The following is a 9,139-nucleotide window of genomic DNA, read 5'->3' on the forward strand; positions in this document are numbered from 1 at the left end:
CTATTCAAAATTTAGATTCCTTGGCTAATTTTAGATACAATTTCAGAAAAAAAGAAAACCAGTTCTTCAAATAATAAAATGCTCATGTCAAAAATCAGTATTTTTATTCCCACATCCATTTTGAACTGAGGTTATTGTGTTTGAAGGGTGAGACCAAATAACCCTTCTAAAGTCACAATTGGTATTTGAAAGGCAGCTCTGTGCTCTCCTTTGAGTACTATCGATGCTTTCAGCTGGGGCATGAAAGACCTAGAACTCTGATCTCTGGTTTTGGCAAGTCAAGTCATTCAATTCAATTTCAGAACTGTAAAGCTGTGAAGCTTTACAGTTTTTGATGTTTAAAAAGGTGGGGATTATTTCTGTTCCCTGTGATTTCAGAGAACTGCTGCTTCTGTTAGCAAACCCAGGAAGAAACCTGTCTTTCTGATGTGCATGGACTGTAAACTGATACCTGGCAAACACCTGAGCAGATATTACACATCTGGCCGGCATCTCTGAGATCAAAGCACTCCCCGATGTTCTGCTGCCCTTTGAACAGCATTTAATTGGCCATGAGACCACATTTCAGGACCTAGGACTGAGCTTTGCCTCCTTGGGTCACTGGATGAATCCAGTTTAGGTCTGCAGGAAGCTGGTCGGCGTTCTCAGCCTCCTTTCTAGTGGAGAGCGGGCCGTGTGCTCTGGTTCTCTCACCCGCCGAGTTCGCCGTCCCTGCTCTCCCTTGTGGGGGTTCTGCAGTTTGGCTGAAACACATCAGCACAGGCTGGCGGGTGGGGATACCCCTGGTGTCCCCTGCAGAGGTTTCAGGCAGGTTTGGCTGGCCTTCCCGAGCTTACAAGGCCTGTGCCAAACCGCTCCAAACCCCATTCCCTGGGGAGCCGAGAGGAGCTTACGAGGGACGGATGCAGCAGGTCCAGGCTCAAACGATGAGTCTGTGGCAGGGAAGCAGCACGTGGTGATGGCGCCTGCTGCTCACCCTGCTCATGCATGGGGACCCCAAACCCAGAGCCCCAGGACCCTGGTGTGGCCCTGGGGAAAGCCAGCATTGCCCCCTCTGCTCACCATGACCTCTTGGCCCAGCCTCACGGCCCTCACTGGAGCCAGCAGCCCCCACTGGCCCAGGCGGATGTGGTGACAATGATAATGGATGGGTGACTGTTTCCCCAACCATAATTAAATTTTTCTGCCCCTCAGGGACCCTCAGCCGGCCCCAGCTGTGGGCCAAGGCCTCTGGGCCCATCCCATGCCATGTAGGGGGTTCCAGGGACTTGTGGTTGGCTGTGCCTGTGGCCATGGCTCTCTGTCTGGAATGCCCTCAAGAGTTAAAATCTTCTTTTGTGCAGAAACTTTCTTTTGTGCAATCCACTCTTTCCTCTTTGGTGTTTGGAGAGGCACAGAAGGGCAGTGGGAATGCCTTTATCATGTGGGATCAGACAGAGCATTGGCCCTGTTGTTTCCACTCTTTCCTGGAGAAAAAGGATCTGGCACTATAGAGAGGGGCACACCAGGTGTTCTGAATGGGAGAAATAGGGCATCAGCGCTCTATCCCCACATCATGGACTTATCAGCCAACTGGAGTATGGTGGGTGAGCAGCTCTCTGTAACTTGTGATAAGGACACTGTGCTAAGGGTATCTGTTGACTATACAGTGTAGAAAGTGTCCTTCATAGCTAGATCTGGGGTCCAGGTCTCTTCCATGGTGATTTCCCAGCCAGGACAGATGCTGGATGGATGCATGGCAGGGAGGTGGGGGGGTCAGAGCAGCCTGATCTGGTGCTGGGTGTTGGGATGCTGACAGCACTTCTTCACTCCACTGCTGAGCAGGTGAGGGGGAGGAGTGTGGCACATGGGCAGATGTGCACTGGGGAAAGGAGACATCAAAGTCATCCTGCAGGATGTTTCTTCTGAGCAGGGGACTCTGCCAGGGCTCAGTTCAGCTGTGTGCAGCACTCCTGCTGTCTGCAGCCAAGTCCAAAGGCATTGAGGATACCAGTGCCTTGCAAGATTAAACTCTTTGATTCCACTCTCTTCAGCTACAAAGCATGTTGTTTTATCTAATGCTAGTCCCTGTCTGTTTTAGGCTGTGGTGCCTGCTGAGAAAAGGTATGCATAATGAAATGATTAAATCATGCATTTTCAAATAATCAAAGTCATGCTGTTTCAGCTATGCAGAAATCCTGTTCCTCTTATGAGACATCTAGCCAGATTCAGAATTTGTTTTGGATTATACATTTCTTAGAAGGACTCAGAATGAAAAAGAGAATCTGTTTAAGGCCAGTTCTGCATTCTTGTATGCCCAGGGCCGGGGATGATGACATTCATATTCTTCTTGTGTCGCTGCAGAGAGAAAATAACTTTGCAGTCTGATTTTATGCTCTAAAGAAAATCATTCACACTGTGACAGCACTTCAAAATATTTCAATCCTTATTCTGTATATGCTGCTGGCTATGTCTGCAGTGCAGAATAAAAACGCTTCACTGAATCAGTACTTATGGGAAGGGGTAAAGTTTCCAAATCGTTCCTTTCCATCTTAATTTTGTAACTAATCCCTCATCCCTGCTGTATCTCCAGTTTGAGATGCCTCCCCTGTAACTCTGCACAGCTCCCAGCTTTGGCATCCCTGACACAGTTGGTTGCTCAACACTCCTTGAACATTGTGCAGGGTAAGGTCAGATGGTGCTGTGTGGGCTGCTGCACGTGGAATCACCTCCTGGCTGTGGGGAATCTCCCCAGGGAAACGTGCCCTGGAGTGGGTGGTGAAAGAAGTGAATCAGAAAGACACTTAGGGTGCAAGTACAGTGTGTCCTACCCATCCACCAATGTAAGGTTTCTTTTAGAAAGGACACAGTTCAGGCTTTTTTACTAAAATAAGCCTTTGTGTGATTTTTTGAGTGATGATCATGTGTTCCATGTTTGGAGTCACTTAGAGGAGCATGTGAGAAAGCTGCTGAAAACAAACAGGAAAGTTGTTATCAAGGAGGACATTGACTTGCCAAGGCCATGGAAGCGACTGAACTGACGGATGTTAATAGACTTCTTTAATGAAAAAAAAATATTTACAGAGGAGATGGCACAGCACATATAAAGCAGCTGCACTATAAGACTCATATATAGGTTAATTTTTGCAGGTCCTAACTAGAGCCTCAGGGAAAAGAGCAGTGAACAAGTCCCTCCCTATCTCAGTGTGCCACATTTATGAAATTGGGTAACAACAGAAGGCAGAGATGTTTAATCAAAAAGCAAAATATCAGATGCACACTTCAAACAGAGAAATGATATCTTTTTGGGCCAAGGAGAAGAGTTTAATTTTGACCAAAGAACTTGTAAGAACTCCTCTGCTTTACCATAATGAAAACTGCTGCTGCCAGTCTTGTTTTTATTACAGAAGTGTTGTTCCGAAAGGCTCCAGTTCCACATGTGCCATTCTCCACCTGAATATTGAAACATCACAGACCAAATTACACCTGCAGTTTCAGAGAGCCCCAGTGAAAGACCCAGTGACAACGTGCTGGCACTACTGGGATGCCACCCTTGCTCTGCAGCTCAGATGATGGGGACAACATGGCGATAAGACAGATGGCATTACTCCAGCAGAAGGTGTTAATCAGGGGCAATGGAAATGCCAGAGTAGCTATATGCAGACAGCAGATGGAGATGGAAGAAAAGGAAATAATCAAATTGTGCATTAAGACAGAACTTGCTTAGATATCTGTTTACATTTGCACTCATCTTGTGATATGAAATTGCTATTTTCTTCTAGATATAGATTTCCTCAGAGGACAAAATTTAAAAACAGGCAGAACTCCCAGCTTAGCAGCAGTGCAGAATTAACTCAGAATCTGAAAAGAGCAATTTTTTCTCCCTGAAAGGACGAAGCTGGATGATTATGCTGGTTGCCTACAGCTTTAAAATGCTACTGCAGAACAGAGCCTGACACTATTTTCTTTTGCTCTGCCTGTGGTGCTCTCTGGGACAGGACATCATGCTGCCATGGAGAAACCCACCTGGACAGAAGAGTCTGGCAGATATTCACAGGCCTTCATGTGCCACGTAAAGCTTTTCCCAACTAGGAGCTAATGTCAACAGTGTCCGTACTCAGCCTTTCCTTTGCAGGGTTCTGCCTCCTCCTCTCAGCTGTTTAATATCCTACTTGAACCTAAAACTCCAACCAGCAGCCAAGAGAAGAGCTGTGTGTGGGTTTTAGAGCCTTCTGTGCAATCTATTTGAAAAATGTCTGTTACTAAATGGCGTAAAGCCTTTAGCAGTCAAGAGTAGAGCAACTTTTTGTCAAAAAAAAATTATAGAGGTTGATATTGATTTTTCTTGTCTGAACAATTCCCAGATCAAATGTGCTCTTTCTACAAGTCAAAGAGTGATTTTTCTAACTGCAGTCACTCCAAACTCTGAAGAGCTAAACCCCAAGTTTTTCTTTCTGTGCTCCATCATTGCTGTAAATAAAAGCCTTGCATTGAAGACTCACCTTACCATTTTGTGGCTGATCCATAAAGCTTACTTTTCAAACAAGGAAAAAGCTTCCAAGCTCCATAAACTGGACATGGCTATGAAGAGCAATTGCACGTAAAAGTCATAGTTGTGTGCAGCTTTTATTCTCCTGAGCACCCCAAGTGCTCTGATGTATCCTGCCCCTGCTCTCACTGTCTGACCTACATGCTCAGCTTCCAGAGGACAGGAGTGCTTGGAGTTTGTATTCTTCTCATCAAGCTCCCTCTGCTTCAATCTGACAGCAGCAACTTGTGCATACAAGAGGGACAAGAAAGAGCAGAGTGAAGCAAGAGATGAAAGCGCCCAAGCCCTTGGCATCAGATGAGATTGGTGCGTCCATTCCTTGTGGTGTTTAGATTTAGCTCCCCTCCTCCTCCTCCTCCTCCTCCTCGAGGTTTCCCAGGGAGATTTTGCTTTGCCAAGTGATATGTGATGCTGATGTTCGAGATCTGCTGGCAGAGCTGACAGCAGCAATATCTTCAGCTCTCCACAGAGGTGCTGGTTGAGAGCAGACCTGGAGTGAGCCCCGCACAAACCTGCAGTAGTGTCGCCCCAGGTAAGATTACACAGCCAAGATGATGGATTTTAGGAAATTAATAAATCAATATTTACTCATGAGTGAATGCTGGGAGGATCCTTAAAATCTATTTCACTAACAACAACAATAAAATTGGAATTTCAAGAAACAGAAAATAGGTCAAATACCAAAGGGAGATCCTATTAAAAAAGAGGAAATCAAGTTGATTTGACTCCAAAAACAAAACCCGAATACTTTGAATGCTTCTCTCTGTACAACTGATACAAAAACTTTTTTCAAACAAAAACTATACTTCCATCTTTTCTTCTTATTTTAAAATAAGTATTTGTGCAATATATTTGTCATGAAGGTGGAGTGAATGGTGCTGGCTTTCATTCTCAGACTCTCCTGAGGAAACAAACTTATCAACAAAGAGTTGATGGTGACCAGATCCAGGCCAACACAGCTCTCATAACACATTGTTTGAAACTATGTCAGAGCCCAGCCCACTTCTCCATCTTAGCCACCAGCCCCTGTCCCAAAGTGATGGCACAGAGCTCCGTGGTCCCCAGGCTGCCATCTACAGCAGAGTTGTTGATCAGCCTCCAGGCCCCAGAGTGGAATCATCCTGAAGCTCTTCACCGGCAATGAAAGATCTTTTCAGCAATCCCTCTGTAAAAAGTATATTTCGCTGCTCTGTGGGCTTTTTTGGTGTATAGCACAGGCCTTTTTTGTCACCCCAAGGATCCTTCCTTCAGTCTTCTCCAGTTCCAGATTTCCCAGCCTTTCTGCACATACACTCCTCTTTTCATCTCCTTCCTTCCCAGCCAGAACTGGCAGGACTTGAATCCTTTTTTCCTGATTATCGTCAATATGAGAGGTGTCCTAAATACCAGGTTAAAGCTGAATACCAGACATTTTACATCTGCAGGAGAAAGGGCACTGCACAGTTATTTCCCATCTCCAATAAATATTTGGTGCCCTTTGCATTCAAACAGAGCACTCAATCTTTCTTACACAATTTATCTCTCCCATTCTTTTCTCTTATAGTCTACCACAGCAAGGTCCCCAAAGTTATCTAATAAACATAGATATTATGACATGCTCCCACAATAATTCTAAATATCATACAGGAAACATTGCCTAATAAATGATATAATTACTGTGAAGAAGGAAACCAGCACTCCTGAAAATTCACTGCAAGTTGCTCTTTATCTTGTTGTAGAAATTGTTTACATCTCTTTGCTTGAGTATGTTTTTTTGTCCTCCTTTGCTTTTCAAGTTCTTCTTTTGCCTCAATGCTTGTGATCACGTGCAAGAAATGTATATCTCCAGGCACAGAAACATAAAGTGCAGTCATTCTGAACTGGCACGGGAATGCAGGTCCACCCAGTTAATTTTTTCCTTTTGTACTGGGTGGAGTGTCTCTGCAGAACCACTCATATGCACACCCTTTCTTTTTTGGTATTGTTAATTATTCTAAACTGCTGTTCAGGTTGGTAGCATAGCTTATTACTGTAGAAAATGGGCAGTTTCTCTCCTTCTGTGGTGACTTGCAAGTTATGAAAAGCTTTTTTGCTTGATTTATTCTGAATTCTGCCATGTCTTGCTGATTTATCTATTATGCTCTAAAATAAGGCAAATTAAACCCAGCAGTTAAGCCAGACAAAGAGAAAGACATGCATTTCCCTACCCAAAAGGTACTTTTGAAACAAAAAGAAAGTGCTTTAAGCCAGTAAATGGTATCTTTTTCTTTGAAGTAAGGACAGCACGATAGGATTTTCACTGACTCTGTTGTCATGGGCACCTCACATTATTACTCCACTTTGCTTTGTTATCACATTCAGTCAAAGCAGCGACACACAAAGGAGAAGGCAGCGCTGTCAAGTGCTCCAAGGACGGGATCACTGAACGCTGTATTTTAATAATCTGAATTGTTCACATGAGCCGAGCCAGCCTCAGCCGACACGGGAGCTGTTGTTGGCCAACCAAAACACAGCTGTTGTAGCTCATTTTGAAGTCTACCAGCCTTTCTGCTGTCCCCTTTCAGAGATTAAGCTTAATCTTCTGTATGCGAGGCTTATGTCACCGTATTCAGGAAGGGTTTCACTGACAGCCTTGGCATTTTTTTCCTCTCTACCTCATCTTTTGTGGTTCTGGCAGGGAAGAAGATTTAATAGAAGAACACCAAGGCAAAAAGGAAAACAGTGTGGCTGTGCAAACGTCCAGGGAAACACACGGTTTTTGAGAAAAGTGTGAGTCGTATTCTGCAATGTTCTTCGTAACGAGGGAAGCCAACCCTCTAGTGTGGCTTAAGCCATTGGGCACATGCCCAAAACAGAAGCTGTGAGCTGTGTTTTAAGCTGAGAGTGGTTTTTTGGTTGGTTTTGTTTTTGTATTTTTTTTTTGTTTGTTTGTTTTTGTTTTTTGTTTTGTTTTGTTTTTAGCTTTCCTTGAAACCCACGTGAAATTAAAGTGTGGGAGGGGAGGCTGTTGTCTAATCTGTATGGATCAAAATTTCATAAAATCTTAAGCAGCAAAACAAAGTAGTTGAGCCTCTCCCCATGGCCTCATCTGTCCTGTGCAAAAGCCAAATCAGAGCTATAAGTAACTCTGCTCCACTGCCAAGGATTCATCACATTGGTATATCCAGAAGGGCTCCTGCTCCAAAGATAGCCTCAGGCATGTGAATTACATTTCAGGTCTGCTTTTAGAAGAGGGCTGTTCCCAGGGAAGTTGAATGTTGGTCTTCATGCCTGTGATTGCTGTAAAAGCCTAGATTTGAGCTTTTTATACTACCTGGTGTCACAGCGCTCCTCTAATGACCACTGGCTGTTGCCACAGTTGAATAAGTTTCCCAGATTAACCAGGAAAAAGAGGAATCCTCCACCCCTGGTTCTTTTTTTCATTTTATAATTATCTGCAGTTTCTCTACACTTGCTCTTTTATCCTTACATTTTGCTCCTGCCTGGATGTGCCCAGTGCCTTGCAATTAAAACGAAGCTGCTCTATACAGTTCACAATCTAAGATCACTTGCTGCCAACCCTTGCTCATTAGAGCAATCCCACTGGAGAGCATAAGGCTGTTTCACACCAGGCCTGCTTGCTTGGTGTAGTTAAGTTCTGACCTTAAGTTACATATTTTAAAACATCAGCAAAACATTCTCTGACTCACTGCTAATAGTGTAGCTGCTAATGGGATAAATCGCTAAAAAAATACATCTAAATATTTTTATATAATAATCAGAAAACTTTCAGTCCCAAAGGGAAGGAACAGTTGCACTTTCAACATCACTTGTGTTTTGGCCTGGAGGTGTCCTACATGCTGTGCCAAAAAGTAATATTTAAAGGGACATAGTCAACATAAAACTAAGTTTATTGAAATTCCTAACCTGTGCTCCTTGGAAATGCAGTAGGGGGTTCAGACTGAAGAGTTTTTTAATATGAGTTTGTTTTGCACCACTCAGACTCTTTGTTCTTTCTGCAGTGCTCAGTTTTAAGTATAAAATCTGTTTTTTTCTGGTTTCGCTTCTAGTTTGTATTCGATCACTCAGTGTTTCTGTGCTGTATGTGTTCTGAATTTAAAAGACATCTGCTTCACTTCAGCTGGATCCCCTACTGTCAGTATTTGTTTCCCCCTGTTATGTGCATGTTAAAATATCACTGGCATGAATATGCAAGGAAACTAAATGCAAAGCCAGCACCACAAATAATTGCTGATCCTTTTAAAGTGTCCAAGCCTCTCATGAGGTCTTTGCTGCAGAAGATGTTAAGCAAGACAAAGATTTTGACTGCTCTCTTTGCAAGCAACAAGAGTGAGCATCTGCAATTACTTTTTGAAAGCAACCACTGGTGAGAATTATGAATCAATACAATGTGATGTGCTTGGTGTATTTTATTTTAATGAAACCCTGCTTCACACAGAATTTGGAGTTTCTCAGCTGACTTGTTCATCCCTGGCATCCAGGCAGGGTGATAAAGGAGTGAGCCACCTCCTCTCCAGCTGGGGTCATGTGGCAGATGTTACAAAAGACCCCACAAATTTTGCTGTTTTCTTATTTTTGGTGGGGTTTCCCCTGACTGGATGGTGTCGCAAATAACTCACTGTAAATCACAAG

The sequence above is a fragment of the Hirundo rustica genome, chromosome 12, assembly GCF_015227805.2.
Source record: "Hirundo rustica isolate bHirRus1 chromosome 12, bHirRus1.pri.v3, whole genome shotgun sequence".
NCBI classification, from domain to species: Eukaryota; Metazoa; Chordata; class Aves; order Passeriformes; family Hirundinidae; genus Hirundo; species Hirundo rustica.